The following is an 18,107-nucleotide window of genomic DNA, read 5'->3' as shown; positions in this document are numbered from 1 at the left end:
ACAAATTTGGGATTTTTTCACTGACTTCTATAATTCATATACAGCCAGGGAAGATTCATGTGACAATATTATTCTAAATGTTACCATCACTTCCAAAGCTTATTAAAATAATCTAATCTACTTAAACATATTGTAGGGAAGAAGAGCTGATACGTAATTATCTCTTTCCCTAAACTGTTCTTTGATTTGGTTTCAGGGTTCAAGGATCCACCCAGTTTTTGTGTTAATAGCCGGCACTGATGTCACTGGGAGAAACAGAACGGAAGATAGAGGTGGAGGTTGAATTTGAAGATAAAATTAATAAAAACATTAGAAACCACTGGATAAGAAAAGCAAACAAACATCCAACAAGTCCACCTCTGGTTTCATAACTTCCTTGCTTCTTGATGTATCATAATATCCTTCCTTTCCCTTTTTAATCATGCAAACTAACAGCTGTCTTTTTAAACATTTTTAGTCTCAACTTCAAGTGCCTCACTCGATACCATATGTCACACATTTCCTCTCCTTTTTTTTTTGTAAAATGGCTTTGGATAGAATGTTTTAACCTTATTTTCCTGCTGTCTGGATTTTGTCTGTTGGTATTCAGAAGCCTCTTTCCATCTCGAATGTCATTCATTTTAAGTTGTCTCATCAAATTTTGGTCACAGGTTTTAAATTCTGCACTGTTAATCTTCTTAACCGGTATAAGAAGTTAAAAACTCATTTATCACAAATTGCACTATGATGAGTATTCTCGCTAACAGAGCAGCTAAAGTAGAGGATTACTGGTAGAAAATGAATAACTGCAAGTTGCAAACAGAAAATGAAGTAACAATAACAGGATGCAAAATAGCCCAGGCTTGCTTACAATGGCTATATGCTTTCTTCTTTCTGCTGCATTCCCACTTTTCAGCTGCTATCTACCTTGCCATCACATTAGTTTTTAGATATTTATATGAAATTGAGCATAGAGATTTGATCTACTGTCTTAGGTGACAATGTCTATGGAAGAACTCCAAAGACTTCTAGTAGATTTACATGTCAAGAGTGTGAACCTTAAAACCAAAGTCTGACAGAATACCTAAGTCCATGTTGTTTTCAGATGGCTGGTATGGGTTGTTTTAAGATGAACAATAATTTGCCTCAAGTCTTGTAAAATTAAACTGTAGCTGAAATTTCATACTGCTTCCTGAGTTTCCTTCTTGGATTCAATATGTATAATTTTATTCTTTCTAGTTCAGAGAAATATAAATCGATATCCAGGAACTTTTCTGAAATGCACTGCTTCTGAGTGCCTGCCTCATCTTATTTCATTATTTTTATTTAATGGTCATGCACATCTCAGACATGATGGAAGCTGTGAAGGATAAGCGCTACTTCTGAAGATGCAGAATTCTCTACATTGCCTAAGGATAAGGCTGGATGGCTATATGAACTGAGTATGTTTCAGGTGAATTAAATCAGATAAAATTACTTCTACCCTCTGTAATAAACTGTAATCTAAGTCTGTACGGAATAAATTGCCTTAACATCAAGAAAGAGCAAAATCTGGAACACCTACAATCCTCCAACATACTTCCCTGCTGCCATCTATTCATTTTTCTCACTGTCTTTTTCCCTCCAATGCATGACTTGTGTTCTCTGGCACTATAAGCAACCCCAAATCTCTCTCCTTTTCAGAGACACACATTCAGAGTGTCTTGGCTGTGATGCTGCCTATAGAGAGCCTATAAAATTCAAAACTAACTTGTTCTTTTGAAGCATCTAAATGCTGAAACTTTTCAGTGTCAGTTTTACTTCACATTTATGAGCAATCTCCCTGAAAACATTGACATAATTAACTCAAGTTCCTTCTGAATGAGGTTTTGCAACTGTTTTTTATAAAAGCACTTCACTGGACACTTAACTGCATGGGTAATTAATGCTCTAATTTGACACTGGCACCTAAAGCCTAATGCTAGCTCTACAGAAAACAAAAAGTAGTCAGTGATGACACTGCCTCAGAGATTTGGCTTTAAAAGCGGCTTTAAAAGCAACTTTAAAAGCAAATATGCAGTTTTCATATTCATTGTCTCCAACTGTTCACTGAAATATTTTGAAAAAATATTGCAATCTCTTTTTAATGAAATAATCTGAAAGTTTAGCTATTACTATTAAATTCACTATTATGTTTCATTCCTTCACCTATGTAATGAGTGCTAATTATGCTTTTTCATACATCTCATCTCATCTCTTACCAGATGGCTACTACTTTTAAAAACCTCACTTCCATCAAGCACAAACCTTCAAATCCAACCTTTTTTTTTCCCTCTGCTTAACTACAACATAATTTCTGCTTTTTAGGTGAAGACTTTAGGTGCAGTTGCAGCTGCTGTTGCAGTTTATCACACCCTGTTTTTGGAAATTTACTCCAGTCTTGTGAGCCTGGAGAAGACCAAGTGATTTAGAAGCAGCAGTCCCAAAAGAGAAAAAAGCAGACAGGGAAGCTTGGGCGACTCACCACAGTTAATTAACTACTGCTCCAGCTCAAGTCTTGCAGTAATTGAAATCCTAGTTAGCCTCAAAGTATATTGCTTTTATCTCTTTGGAAAGTTTTAGAAGGGTTAATTCTGCATATTCTTTTTTATGATCATATTGCTTACTACTTAGAAAAACAAAAAAGAAAAAAAATGTAGGTGTAAGTTTAAAAAGCATCCCTCTTCTTTTTGGGAACTTTTCCACCAAATAAATAATTCTAGACTGGGATTTGATTCTTCTATTCAAATGGATCATATGTCAGTGGGTCATTGTTTCATATAAGTAAGATGCCAGGCTTTTTGTAAGCAACTGAAATCTTCTGCTTTCTTTACATTCTTCTATTATCTGTTTTAAAGTATTTCCTTATTTATTATCTTTAATACCCCATGAAATACACTGATTGTAAAAATAATATCTAAGTCATTAAGTGTTATCTAAACTACTTGCTACAATGTCAGCTAAAAGAAAACACATTTTAAGGGATTCTGTATCATCTTTCTATGAAAAAAAAAAAATAAAAGCAGATATTTTCCTTTATTTTCTTTTAGCCCTCTCTTAAAGACTTTTATTTTGTGATTCTGATATGTGACTGTTTTTATAATGTCAGGAAAGTACCTTGAGTTAAAAAATTTATTGTGCTATATAATCTTTGTACAGCAAGATTTAGCATTTCTGCATTAACCATCCTTTACACTGTAGTCTTACTATCTCCCTTCGAGGTAATCCTTTTTACAGAGGGTCATGGCTTTCCACTGTCTGTATGAAAACACATTTGCACAAAGAAATAAAAGCCAAATTCACAAACCTACAAATGACAAGCAGAAAGGGCTTGTATTCCAGCTTGCTTTCCTGCAAAATCCTTTGAAAGGCTAAACAGCCTTTTCAGAGCAAGCACTAATCTGCAGACTTGTATCCCTATGTTCAAATGTAATGAGATTCCAGTAAACACATGCACTCTGTGTCAACACAGTGAGCTCAATTTAAGAGCAGCTTATTTTCAGCTACTTTCAGGCAGCTAAGACCAGATCTGAAATGCTACTTTAACTGAAATGGGAATGCCTGTGCAGGGATTTGCACTGAATTCATGAGACATTCACAAGTTTCCTTATGGACAAGCCTAAAGTCATGCAGAGAGCTCTTTCACAATCAAAGCTTCTACTTCGTTGTCCAAACTCTCATTTTTTAGTTTCCTTTCTTGACTGAGGTTAAACAAAGTCAACTTTACCCATTGATTTTCTCTTTATCCCCACCAGTCTTGAAGAGAATACATAGATCTTGTACTTGAGTCTGAATCATTTACTATTATATTATACTTGTTGGAAGAGTGTGGCCTTTTTCTTTGTTAAATAGCAGTAATTTTCTTTTGAGGCCAGGCTGAATGGGAATCTGAGCAACTTGGTCCAAAAGAAGGTGCCATGGCATGGAGGTTGGAAACAGATGATATTTAAGACCCTTTCCAACCCAAACCATTCCACGATAAATGATGTTCAATCTTTCCATATTCTAAATTCAGTATAAGTTTTGCAGATTTTTAGTTAGAAATCAAAATTAATGGTCTAGAGTATACTCTACAGATTTCAAGAGATTTGTTCTTTGGTAAGTATTCCACAAAAAGGCACTTGGTACAGGAACAGTAAGTTGATGAAGATTTACTTTTTCATTACTCCCACACTTAAATAATGAAATGAGATCCCTGTTTCTTATAACAAAAGATGATGAAATGCATAAACAGAAAGGTTTCTTAAATCAGAATAAAATAAATTGTTCAGAGTAAATGAAGTTAAGCACCTCAACCAGCTATAATGAAATTAAATATGCCACCACGACTATTGTTGATATACCACCTTCGTGACCATTGATACTTAGCCAAACAGAAAATGAAATTTGGATCAAGTAAAATAAAAAAAAAAAACAACAGTGCTATTGGTCTGCAGTTTTCTGCTGTTTGACACATGGTTTGTATTGTAGGTGCACGAATATCCCTTATGAAACCCTTTGCAAGCTTGTAAATAAACACCAGCTACACAGAGTAATGTTGATTTATATAAATGGAAAATGCTTTCAGGTTTTATGCTGGTTCCATATTTCAAACAAGCTGGAAGTATAGATGAAACGATCAGAGCCACTGCTTTGAAAAAGTAATCAATGCCATTTGTTTTTCTGATTATACACTTACTGGTTTGTAATTAAAAAACAAAACAAAACAACAAAAATGCCTTCATACCTCAGGGCAAAAGAACTCTCTGGAAGATAATCTTCCTCTCTTACACTGTTTGTTTTCTAGTTCCCCTCCTCTCTTACACTGTTTGTTTTCTAATCCCCCTTCAAAAACTGTCTCCAGGTTTGGAATCAGGCTGAATCAAACAGTATATTTTTGCTGCGCCTTAGAGATAAAAATCTGTATTATTTGAGAAGCTGCACAATTTGCATAGAGAACTGACCAATTCTATGAGAATCCGAGAACTAAGACTTTTTTTCACTCCTACATAGAACTTCATGTAGCCTTGGCCCATAACTGTGCAGAGAGGCATCTAAAAATTTTTCTGATGGACAAATAGTTTCACCACGTCTAGTTACCTTCTCTGGGGACTCTTTTTGGCCCAGAGACAAAGGACCATTTTCACATGACAATCACTGAAGCTTCAACTTTTAAGATAACTTTTAAGATTGCTGAGAGCAAAACTGATCAAGGCCGAATTTGCCCTGGGCAGAAGCCTGAAAACTAGAGAAGAATCCCTAACACTGTTGTCATCCTTGACCAAAATGTGCAGCAGTTTTCCGTATCACTGATAAGAAGGTGCCACCACTGTTAATTATCTCACTGGCATAAAAAAAACATATCAGAACATGAAAATACCACAGATTTTTATTACAAATTCTTCGTGTTTCCTTTCCTGCTGCTAATACTTTCCGAGCTGTGTTGGGAGTAAAGTTTTCTGCAGAGTAACACATATTTCTTTTCCTATTTATTTTCTGTTTCATCAGAAGACATAAGTAGGCAAAGCATTTAAAGAATAAACTTAATCTATGTTAATAATGTCATTGTCTGGAGTAAAGACAATGTTTCAGGAGGACAGCAAAGATCTGTACTTTACATCTTCTTGCTTATATATGAAAAGGTCTCAGATGAAGAATCTATTTATCTAGTGGATTGTTTCCCTTTAAACAAAGAATAAAAAACCAAAATGTACTGCTTTATTTGTATTTGTCACTGCCAGTTTACATAATGCTGGGAAATTACTTAAGTCAAATTCTGTTGCTGATGTGGCCCATGTCATATTTCTACTTTTAGAGGTGGCAAAAAAGGTTTCATATCCACATCAAGCTGCTTGCTCAACTTTTCTGGTGTGGTTTATATTAAATACAGAAGGAGGCAGCAATTTAGTAATCCCTGAAAGCATCCTTGTGAGGAGTCAGACTGAGCTGTTAGCAAAACTCAAGTCATTTGGTATCAGGTTTTAACTCCATGTAGCAGCAGAGGTGTGAAAAAGACCAAGTGAATTTTAATACTTCTCCCATCAGAACATTGCTACTTGAGCTTTGCACTTATGCAGCACATGGAACATCACTGTGATGACAATTTTGACATTCCATTTCTCTTCATCCGTCTTGTCACTGTTCCTTTTAACATGCATCAGCTTTATTCTACATATAACAACCAAGATTGTTTTAACAGCAAATAGATACATCTTCAAGTCCTCTGACCAATTATATTATACATTTAGATGCCTAATATTCTGCACATATAACAATTACTACAAGGCTGATATTTAATTCACTTAATTAATTTCAAACCGAAGGCATGTTTGAAGCCATGCAACTGAAGGATTCCTCCAAGGTAACCATTTAACAGCTAAGTAACCTTTAATTACTTGCCATAATGATACACATCTAAGACAGATACTGTTATACTGTGACATCTGAGCACTTTAACCTAAAGGTAGTTATTAGCACTCCCATGCAAGATTCATTATGGATCATATTTCATTAATGGAAAGTATTGTGTTCTCATCTGATTATATACTTGCAAACATTTCTTAATATATCTGAGTGTGACCATGTTGCAACTTGGAGGAATCAACAGATTTTCATTAATCAGGAAGCATTTCTTAACTAAACTATATACAATCATACAGTTGGTTGTACGAGAGTTCTTCTGGACCTATCTGATACAAACATTAAATAGGAAATTTCTTAGGGATGGACAACGTGTATAATTGTGATTAGCAGTGCAATACTTGAAACTGAAATAATTAAAATGCAAATTAATGCTGCACTGCAAGAAACACTAGCTGTAATTTATATCACTACAGGTGAGAAGACAGTCCAGACTTGTAGATGACTGCAAATGTACACAAATTAAAATAGATTGGATGACATAGCAAGTCATCGCCAATTCTAATAGGCGTGAATTCATCATGATAACATTTATTTATTCTTCACAATACTTCTTTTTAGCTAAGTTTTCCAATGGTGACTGGTTTTTTCATCCAAATGTTCCTCACATTATTTTCTGACTCACTGAGCTGCAGAAAAAAAAAATATTTTTTAAAACAAAGCTTTCTTCTGGGAAGAAAATAAAAATAACCATATGTGAAATGTCTACAGCAAATAACACAGAAGCTGAAGAGAAAGAAAAAGCAGGCATTAACTAGTCTTTTCTTGAGTTCCCAGGAAATGTTGCATGGTTACTCACCCTTTTCCAATGAAATGAGTTTCTTAGGAAATAACTAATTTACTCCAAGTCCACAGAGGCATGAAGGAGTCAGAGGCATGTATTTCATTTGAGTCAGGTCATGCTCATTAAATTATTTTTCTTACATGGACAAGAGCAAGCTGAAGGAAGGAAGAGAAGGGCACAGAACACTTCTCTCACAGGAACGGTATTTGAAGGAAGATGCAGAGATTTATGGTTTATGCTCAGAAGCTCAAGAGAAGCCGGCACACTTCCACACTTACCAAGTGCCATAAACAGAAAACAAGTTGTTACAAGATATGTAAGCTGGAACTCGGCATGAATGGAAGAGTAAACACCTTTTTTTTTCTAAGTGACTTCCAGAAGGTTTATTCTTAGATTTTGAGAACAGAAAGAGTTGCTGAAATCACTTAATCTGATTTCCAGCATCACACAAGCTGTAGGCATATGGGACAAGCACAAATATTTAAAACTGCCTGTTTCAGTACTATTCTTAATCACCCATAGCATTTCAGCAGTAAATTGATTAACTCTTCATGGCAGGAGATATATGGACTAATGTAAAATGGAAATAATTATTTATGTCTTTACACTGCTTTTGTATCTGTTATTTTTAGGTAATTCTATGCACAGTCCCCTGATCCTTCCATGCACAAAATAGAGTGTCTGTCTAAGCCATGACCTGTTCCTTAAACTGCATTTTGTTCCTGCTGACAGGTAGTATTGAAGCAATCAAGCATACATTCCTGTACCTGGTGTCTACACTCACAAGAGTGTTGTTTAAATAATTATTACGGATTTTTTGTCTTGTAAGACTTTTGAGACCTTGAAATAATTGACTGTTTATTTGTGTCATCTTATGCCAGCAAAATCTATGATGCAAAAAAGATGAAAGGTTTTATGTACGCTGGCAAAGAAACCTATTTTTTATACTTTGTTAGGGTATTTAGCAAAGTTACAAAGTGTACAGTGGGTGAATTCTATCTGCTCTTGTTTTGCAGAGATCTTTCTTCTTCCAGCCATCTTCTCTGTGTGTCTGGCATATATGGGATTAATTCTTCTCTTTTTTAAATGATTCAGTAAATTTTTTCCTTAGGAAGAAAAGCACTATTTACTAGTCAATCAAGTACTGTTTTCTTACCGAACTATGGAGCAGTGGAATTTTATGATTTGAATGAATTTAGATGGCAACAAATTTAAGACAGTCCTTGTGTAACAGGGTAGAGAAGAGACTCAGTTTCAAAATCTTTAAAAGGTAGGGCAGCTTCTGGAAATTATTCTGAAGGGTTTTTTTTTAAATCAACATGAACATGTATATAAAAGTGAGGATGGTCAAGATGAGCAGGAGAAAATCTATTATTTCCTGTTCCACCTGGCAACTGCTGGAAATATTCGTGTCCTGCTGTTTACTCACAGAAATAGCAGTTTCACCTGTAGTTGCTTTGCTTTTTATTAAAAAAAGATATAAGATTTAATCATTGTGGAGAAGCCACTTTTGCCATGCCAACTGCAGCTGCTGATGAAAGAAAGAGATGTCTAAGGGGCTTGAATGCACACCAAGGAGGCCTTCCATTGTAGAAAGTGACCTGTTCTTTCCTGAATCTGTTTGAAAGCTTCTATATCCATGAGTGTTCTCATTTTTCCTTTGGGGAAATTCTCCCTTTATTGGGAATTCTGTATCAGTCAGAGTCTTGTGGTCAGGAGCAACATCAGGAACAGATTTTGAGGAGATCAGACAAGAACTTCTCCATCACTGCTGAGCAGCCTGTGCCTTGGCCATACACCACTTCCTTGGCCACTTCCTGGGCCTAACTGCAGGCCAGACACCATGCCAGTGTGACACCATTACACTCATATAATGCCAACACGCAGAAACTATGAATATCAGGTTGGTCTGAAAGCATGGGAAAAGGCAGTGCTTTCAGACTTTTTTTTGTCTCTGAGCGTTAAATATATCCCACAGACTTTAAATGGCCTGAAAGGCACTTCACAGCATGCCAGCTGTCATAAAATTTTAGGCAAAAACCAGTGAAATCAGCTCATCAATAAGGCCTTCATTAGATTCTTGTGTCTGAGTATTTAATATAACTGGCTAGTTTGCTGTTCAGCATTTCACAGCACTGTGGTCTGTATGTGGAGCATCACCCACAGCTAAAACCTGCTGCATTGTGACCTTGGCTGTTTAAAGATTATTTGACAAGATGTTGGTACTGAGCTACAAACACAATGCAGTCACTTACTTCAGTGGCAGAAATCACATTTACGATTCTTCTTCATGAGGTCAGCCCCTGTCAACTGGAGCCTTGCGACGTGAATCCCACAATGAATAATGGTGCTTTGATGTTGATCTATCCAAACCTGACCTCAATACATCCTTCTTTCAGTTTTGTTTCCTCCTGTGCCTCCAAATCAAGAAATAATTTTATTTATAAGTCACTTCCTCAATTAAGTCAGTCTATACTGTAAGATGGCTTTCCACTGTTTTTATTACATTGGTTTCCCAACAGATGGTGGTTTGTTATTTTATTTTTTTCTCCCCCATGTTGATCAAGAGATCAAAGGATTTAGCCATACTTGTCTTTTGTTTCAGGAGGTGTGTGGATGAAATTTTGCATATGTTGCATGACTGTGAAGTTGAGTTAATGTTTTCAATTGTTACTCTAACAAGAGGCAAATGCTGAATTTCTGTGTTACTAGAAACATTATAGGCTGTGTTGATGAGCCAACATAATATTCCCACCCAGAAAATTGGACCGACATCTTAATGTGACTGCCATACCTCCTAAAAGTACAATCTATGTCTGTAATGAATTAGGAAAACTGTATCATCTCATGGTAAAGTAAGGTAACCATGTGTCAGGGGGAATATTTACATTATGGGAATAAATAATTCACCATAACATCCTTTAACTGATGAGAAATAATGAACATCCAAATGCAAACAGTGAGTGTATTTTCAGCTCCTCTGGTAGTCATCGCTGAAAATAATTTCCTTAAAGTAGTCACTAAATTCTGAGTAATCCTTCTAACAATGCTAGAAATGAATGTTTTTTTCCTGTGACTATGAAAATGAGAAGTGCACCTCAGTTTTAGCTACCCCAGTATAAGTCACAGGGAACTCCACTGAAGATAAATAGTTCTAGAAAAAAAACCACCCCATACTTTAAAAGAATAAATTAAACCCAGATCCTAAGAGGGTCTTTAACTTGAATCACTCATTATATCAGCACATTCAAAGCTACCCGTGGTTTTAAGACATGGACTCACAAAACAAGACATCACATGTGGTATAAGTGAAAGTCCACCCAGTGGTTCTGCGTGTGCACATGTGCACGCTCCACTCCGCAAATTTACTCCCATGGAGGTCTGTCTCTAGCTCAGTCTTTTTTTGTTCCCTCCAGCAATATGAAAAAAAAAGTTTTCCCACAGTTCTGAGACTTATTTCTTTGAACCTAATGAATATGTCGACTGGCTTTGGTTTCTTATTCATGGAAGCCATTCAGCTGTAGCACACTGTATACAGTTCTGCCCTGTAATCAACCAGCACTGCTCAGCCACCAAGGACAAAAGCCATGTACGGTGAGGGAACAATGGTGTCCTCAGTTATCTCACTGGAAGCATGCTAGTGCACAGATTCCTCTCATTAGGAGATTGGGGGATTCAAATTTGACACTATTACTCACACTGGACTCTTTTTGCATTGGGAAAACCTAAAAAAAAAGTCTATGTTAAAAATTACTTTGTTAGAGTTGGTTTTCTCCAACAGTGCAGGAGAAGATGCAGTATCTTGCCAGTTCCAAGCTTCCTTTTGTGCCACTGCATACCTGTAGAGATCAGACCAGATCCATGGAAACACTGACACTGTCCCCAGACCATATCCTTACTACTTCTCCCTCATCTCAGGCTTTTATTTGTTTCGATTAAAACCAAACCAGAGAATGCTGGAACATCACCTGCAGTGACTTCCATTTACATTTTCTTAAAAGATCTGTATAAAGTAATATTAAATTAATATAGTTCTGGAGTTCGTTTTTCAGTTTGGTTTGGTTTGGCTTGGTTTCTTAAGAATAAACTGGGAGGTCTGCCATAGCAATTTGGATATATTTATCAAGTCCTAAACAAAAGTTAGTTGCTGAATAGCTGAAATTATCAGACTTGAATAGTGATTACAGTTTCATTAGTGGTTTCTGCTGTGCAACAAATGGCCCTTGCAGTTGTAAATTCTATGTCTTTCTTCTGTTTCTCATCATATCTTATACCTCTCCTCAGTATGACTTACTAAATAGCCATGCTTCCATTTTACCCTTCGTCAAGTAGTCTGAGGAATAAAGGTGAAGAAATGAAATAGCCACCACACTGTTTTCACTTGTGTTAGTTTAAAACTTGATTTCATTTCCTGCATGTAAATGTTCAACTTGTAAATCTCAGAGTGAGCCTCAGACATAATTACTGACTTTGTCACTTTAGACATAAATATATTCCAAATTGCTTAGGTGTAATTATGAAATATGCAAGGGCAGGACTGGATGCATTAAATGACAGCTGAAAACCTACAATGTTCATATTTCCTGTCAGTGATTAAAGCATGACCCCTTTGCTAAATACCTTACTTCCAAAAATGGTATTTGTACCACATCTGAATTTTAAGAAACTAAGCCACATCCTTTGCATACTTATGATTTGGAATATCCCTATTCTTACAAATACACCTTTAAATAGGTAAATGGAAGGTCAGATGGATCAGCTAGTTGTCAAGCATTCAGCTGTCATAAAGGCACAGCCTCCTTAATTGAATATACCACGATAAAAAACAGTAGCTACATATTTAATTTATCATGCTTTCATTGTATGAAATGTTTTTTACATTAACAGTTTAGTATGCATTATAATTTTTATTAAGAAATAGATTCTTATCTTGATAATTGTGGAAAAAAAAAAAATTAAAATTTTTAATTTTAGTGTGCCACCTTGCTGAGGATGAAATATCCAGTGTGTAGACTTTCCCAACAGCAAGGGGTAGAAAATATGTCAGCCATTGCTGCCATGTGTTCTATTCAGCTGAGAGAAGTTTACTTCATAAATTAAACTATTCCGACAGCTAAATTATCACACAAAGGCTAATAGTCCTACTTTAAAGGATCTGCCCTGGATATAAATGTTTATTGGAAATCTATTTTGCTTGGGGATGACAGGATGAAGTTTTGAAAAATCTGAGTTTTCCTGGTTTAGTTTCTCTTTTAGCAAAGCAAGTGTTCAAAATACAGTTAAAGTCAAAGAGATCTGCAGCATTCAAAGACAGGCCTTCATAAATAATAGCATTTAACCATGAACCTGATTAATATTTGTTTACGAAGGGGTTTATGGAGTTTTTCAAAAAGCCTTTTAAATGGGAATCAAGTTACTTCTCTATGGTGACCTTCTACTTCTGTAAGTTGCACATGATTGTGCAAGGTAACAAGAGGTGCCACTCGGGACGTAGCACTCATCCTGTAAGAAAAGTGTACTTCTGCATGATGGTGCTTAAAAATGTATAGAGCTTCCAGCAACATATCCTGGTTTCCTTACTGAAATATTTGTCAGACCTTACCAGAACAAATGATACACTTAGATTGTCATATGACAAAGGACTGTCACGTTCTTTGCCATTTCCCTCTAAGCCTCTTGCAAATGTTAAATTTGGTCATTCAAAAGTTAACATATCACATCCCTTCCCAAACAATGCCATAATGAATTATGGCTTGGAAAAAGAATTATATGCTATATATAGCTACATACAACTGTATGTAAAACTATATACTTAAAAAATGCTAGGAAGGTGATATCTATGACAAGATTTATTCATTTTTAACAAGTGGAGGTAAATTGTACATGTGTGAAAAGCCTGATTTTGTGTGAAACTTTTTCACACAGGGTAACCTAAGGGACTGGAAATCCATGTCAGGTGGAGCAGGAGAAGTGATGGTTTACAGCCTCATCACCTCCAGAGGAATCCAGCCCCTTTGTTTTGTGATTTTGGCCACTGATGCTGTGAGGTGCCTGGACAGATGTGTGCCTGGCACTGACTATCCTGTTACCTGCCACCCTCCACAGACAAGAACATCAGTACAGCAAATTGTTCAAGTGCCTGGGGTTTCCCAGTACAGCAGAAATCACTTGGCAGCTTTTTACAACACAAGGTGAAGTACATCAGTCTTTAAAGATCTAAGAGATGTTTTCTTTTTCTCTGTGGTAAAACTATTCATACAATGGAAAAAAGCGCTCTAAAAGGTACTCACACTGTGCCTAAGCCAGTGTTCTGGCTCTTCAGCTTTGTTTTCCTGTATTATAGTAACAGGATATCTGGAAGTTTGAAAGGTTAAGGCACCTGTGAACTAAAGAAGGCTGTTGCAGTCTGTAAACTAGATCATCTTTTAATGACATTTCTCTGTAATTACAGTGATGCTTAGAATGAGTATGTCACACATAACAGTTCCATCACAAATGAGAATAATCCTTCAACAGTATCCTTTTCCTTCACACTTTCTCTATATAAGCATATAAATACAACACGAAGGTATAGTTAATTAGATAGAAAGAAAACTAGCCTCAGGTGATTTTTTACTTAAAAAATCATTTGCTCTAACGTTTCACTTAAAAACCACAGCTCAGAATCTTGACTGACATAAACTGACACAGGTCTGCTGTCTTTGATGAAGTTAGGCTAATTTATGCCCCATCTACAACTACTGAAACCACTGTTTCATCCTGAATTTTTACACTAGATAAACACAACATGTTTAGTACTAGCAATAACATTGAATCTTCAATTAATGCATTTCTTCCAAGTCATTCCTTCAGGAAAAAAAATGTTCTTCCATCACTATATATATAATATATACACAGAGACAAAATGATAGATGCAGAAATGTGTCAGAACAGAATTGTCCATTACTTAGGAAATGCACTCTGGACCTCTTCTAATATGAAGAAAAGAAGGGATAAAAAAGAGTGGAAAGTATATTTCAGCAAAATTTTATGAGTTGAACCAAAGATTTTTAAAACACACAGAGTCCGGAAAAAGCAAATATGTTACAGGTGGTAGCATTACATAACTTCATATGCAATAACTTAATGTTTTATGTACATCATAAATCTAAACTGCATTTAAAACTTCTTTATTGATTGAGAAATAACCTGCAAGTAAAGTGATCCCAGATCTTTTAAGTTAATGCATTTAAAAATGAGTTTTAATCTGTTGGACAATGACAAGAAATTTGGAATTAGAAGACAATAAAAGAAGCTGATTTAGTTCTTCAGACAGCACTTACTGATTTATCTCTGCTGAAGAAACCCCTAATGTATTCCTGCTGAGGATCTGGCAAACAATTTTGTAAATCTCTTGCAATGCCAGACTGAGCATTAGCAAAAAAAAAAAAAAAAAAAAAAAAAGGTGCTATAGGGCATTCCATACACCTCCACCTGTGTGTAAGGGTGAAGTCTACGGAAAATCCTTTTCTTACTGAAACAGGACTGTTCCCTGCTGGTTCACTCAAACTACCCCAAAGGGAGCCCCGGGGAAAGGGAGCAGGGCTCCTTCCCCCTGCTCAGGCACGCTCAGGCAGGTGCACTCTGCATCCTGTTGTGATTTTCTAGGGGGGTTAATGTACCTCTACGTCTCCCTCCAGTTGGATTTGTTCCTTTCAAGCACAGATCTGACTTGTTTAATTTTGCAACCGTTAAGTACAACATTCCTACACATCCAGCCCTGTTTCCTCAGAAGTCAGTGGGTGCAAAACACAGCTTTACTAATCACTTCCTTGTTTTGTCTGGTAATTGGTTTCTTGTATTATATTGCATTGAGGACAGAATGCCACATATTGCCTAACCCCAGATCCCTGAAGTTTGTGTAGGTGTCTGTGTTAGATCATCTCCCCTAAACTCATGCACATAAAATGGATGATATCAAGCTTTAAATTTGGCTGCCCTCAGGTATTTTCTGCATATCCACACACTATGCTCTCTCCAAATATGTTCCTTCCTGCTTCCTTGTGGCTTACATGCTTAAAGCCTATTGAAATATTAACTTTATTCCTCCCTCGAAATACTGTGGTTATTTGCTTACACATCTGGAATGGATTTAAGCAAAGATTAGTCTGCTTTACTCCTCAGACCACGGTGTAATTCACAACATATTAGGTTGTATACATTTGTGCACATCATTTTTAATCAGATGCACAGCATGCCGTTCATATCCTTTTAGCTTTTTATTATTACTTCTGATACTGTACTTCATCAGACTCAATTAAAACTGCCTTGTTCCATCACCAGAAATTATTTTCTTCAGGTATGGAATGGGGCTATGATACACTGCTTCATATCAAAGAGATATTCAACGATTCATATTCCCATTATTTTATGAATGTCACACAAAGTAAGTTATTTCCTTTCCCCAGCCATAAAAATGGTACCATGTTCCAGCTTCCTGCAGCCTACTCCAATTGCTTCCAGAGTCTCTATCACTTGCCACTCTGTTCTTTAAATTTCACTTCTCCACTCTCTTCAGTCTGGCACACACTGATTTCCTCTTTGGATTCAGGCAGGTGGGTTACATTCAGAGCTCAGATAAACAAGCAGTCATACTGGAGAGTAGGTACATTCCCTGACCATTCCCCTAATCTGTTCACATTTACCTTTGTAAGTGCTTGAAAAATAAATAAGCAGATGGTGAAATCAGTTAATTTTTCACAAGTCTGGTAGCTGAAAACAAATCTTCAGGAAGAGTTTTAGATGACAATTTTTAACTCATAATCAACTGCTTGTCTTTGCTTATACTTTTACCTTCTTTAGTATGCTAGGGAGGTATAAACTCTACATGATACGGAAGCAATGGCCCTTTGACACGTCCAGTGCTGCTGTCTGACATGAGAACATAAACCATCTGGCTCTCACAGATGCAGGGTGCAGGGGTGCAGGGGTTAAGATTGTATTCCCCTCATTCATGGTGTCTCTAATAGCTGCTGTCAATCAAGCACACTCCTCTTCCTCATCTCCACAGAAGCACATTTGAAATTCCTGGCTAGGTAATGGGAGAGGAAGAAGCAGGCTCTAGCTGAGAGAAAGGACAGATTATTTTTCATTGCAGATCTAATAATTTATTCATCTGATTTTCACCCTTTCAAGGGACAGAACCCAGGCTGACTGTTAGATTTGTCAAAGCCCACGAAGAGGTGGGTACACTGCCTCCTGCCTGCCTCACTTTCTTTCCACACAGGCAGATCTGACCTGAGAAGGCAGTAAAACCTCTCCAACTATTCAGATATAGAAACTTGTGCCACTGGAAGGGCAGGTGAAGATGATTTCACTCATATCTTAAATATGTAAAGGAAAACAAAGGCCAACAGTGTCTGAGGCAATTCAGATAAACACACTCCTGATTTCTCTCATTTGAGAAAATGAAATCAGGGGTCATGAGAATGACTCAAGCTAAAGGAGACTTACAAACTTACTGTATAAATGAAAAAAAAAAAAAAAAAAAAAAGCCAACCAAAAAAAATCCCTAACAATTTAGATTTTCTTTATAGGAAGGGACTGCTAAAAAGAACCTAAAACAAGGGTCCTCTTTCACTCCAGGGCCAAAACTATCACTGATTCAAGACTCTAAAAACAGAATGTTAAACCAAGGTTAGGTCTGGCCTCTCATCTCTGATCATCCTTTCTATAAATCCTTGTTAAAGTGTGTGTTAGTTTTATGGTACAGCAATAAAACAGCCAAATGTAGAAGTAAATGACCTCATGCGAGCTATCTCTGTGCAGATAGATTCCCTTGGCAGATAGCCAAGGATTGATTGACACACATCTTACGGAACTAGAGTTAATTAATATGTCTACCAATTCCCAAATGAATCTCAGGAAGCAGAGAATCTGTTTAATGCAGTAAGCAATGACATACTGTGTGTGGTCAAGAGACAATCACTAATTGCCAAGAATGCATTGTAATAAAGCATTAAAGAATATGAACAAAACCCTTTCTGGTCTGCAGCTCCCTTTTCCCTTCAAAACCCCATTCTTAGAACATTTTAAAGACTTATGTTTCAAATATCAAAAGACATTTTCATAGGGAAAAATAGTTCCCAGACTATGAATTCAACACTTAAAGGGTTTGTTAATTTTTCTATGAGAAGAAATAGTCATCATTCATTCAACAATGATGTCTTTATTTTCAAGGAAATCTGCAAACCTGAATTGCAACAGCATAAGGTAACTTGAAAGAACTGGTTTTATGAAGATCACAGAAGCTACAAATAACAAAATTATGGATTCCCTAGTAAAACATACCCATAAATGCTGAAAGCACATCAGAAGTCTGACTGCTAAACTGAAACAGGCCATTGAGCAATACTTAGGTAAGCCAGACAGAAAATACAGTAAAGGAGACTAATTTATATTACATACTCAATAGAAAAATAAGAGATTGGCTGCTCTGGAGAGAAATAGTACTGAAGGCCAGCACAGAGACATTCTAGTCAAATCTTCAGCCAGGAAAACCAGCCTAGTCCCATGGCTTCTTGTGAGTGATTCTATTTTTTACCAGGGAAGATCGTGCTTATCTATTTAGTTATGATGATCACTGACAAAATGGTCTACTGAGCTGTCAAAATGAGCTACTGCAAGAATTCTGCAATAGTAAGCAAAACTCAGCAAGAGATTAAAGAAATGGATGAAAAGAGAGTGATTTATTTTTCACAAAAAACTAAGGAAACAAAACCAAGGTGACGTATGAAAAACTGTCAGTGTGTTAGGACAAATCTGAGAAGGGAGTTATAAGAAGGTGTGACACTGTTTTAACTCTGGGAGAAAGCTGAGGTGGTGTCAGACTGGGAGGAAACTAAAGACAGTGTTTGGACCAGAATAAATACAGTGGCTGAACTACCCC

The 18,107-nt window shown here is 36.5% G+C and overlaps 1 protein-coding gene across 1 annotated transcript in view; it reads right to left on the bottom strand.

Annotated features, from left to right (window-relative positions):
• The window catches only part of LOC131573389 (semaphorin-3A), a 160,848-nt gene that overhangs the window by 76,306 nt on the left and 66,435 nt on the right, over positions 1 to 18,107 (bottom strand). The gene's annotated exons all lie outside the window — the stretch shown is intronic.

Source organism: Poecile atricapillus, chromosome Z (genome assembly GCF_030490865.1).
Source record: "Poecile atricapillus isolate bPoeAtr1 chromosome Z, bPoeAtr1.hap1, whole genome shotgun sequence".
Taxonomy (NCBI): Eukaryota; Metazoa; Chordata; class Aves; order Passeriformes; family Paridae; genus Poecile; species Poecile atricapillus.
The sequence above is the reverse complement of the archived record's forward strand: the minus strand, read 5'-3'. Positions and strand labels throughout refer to the sequence as shown.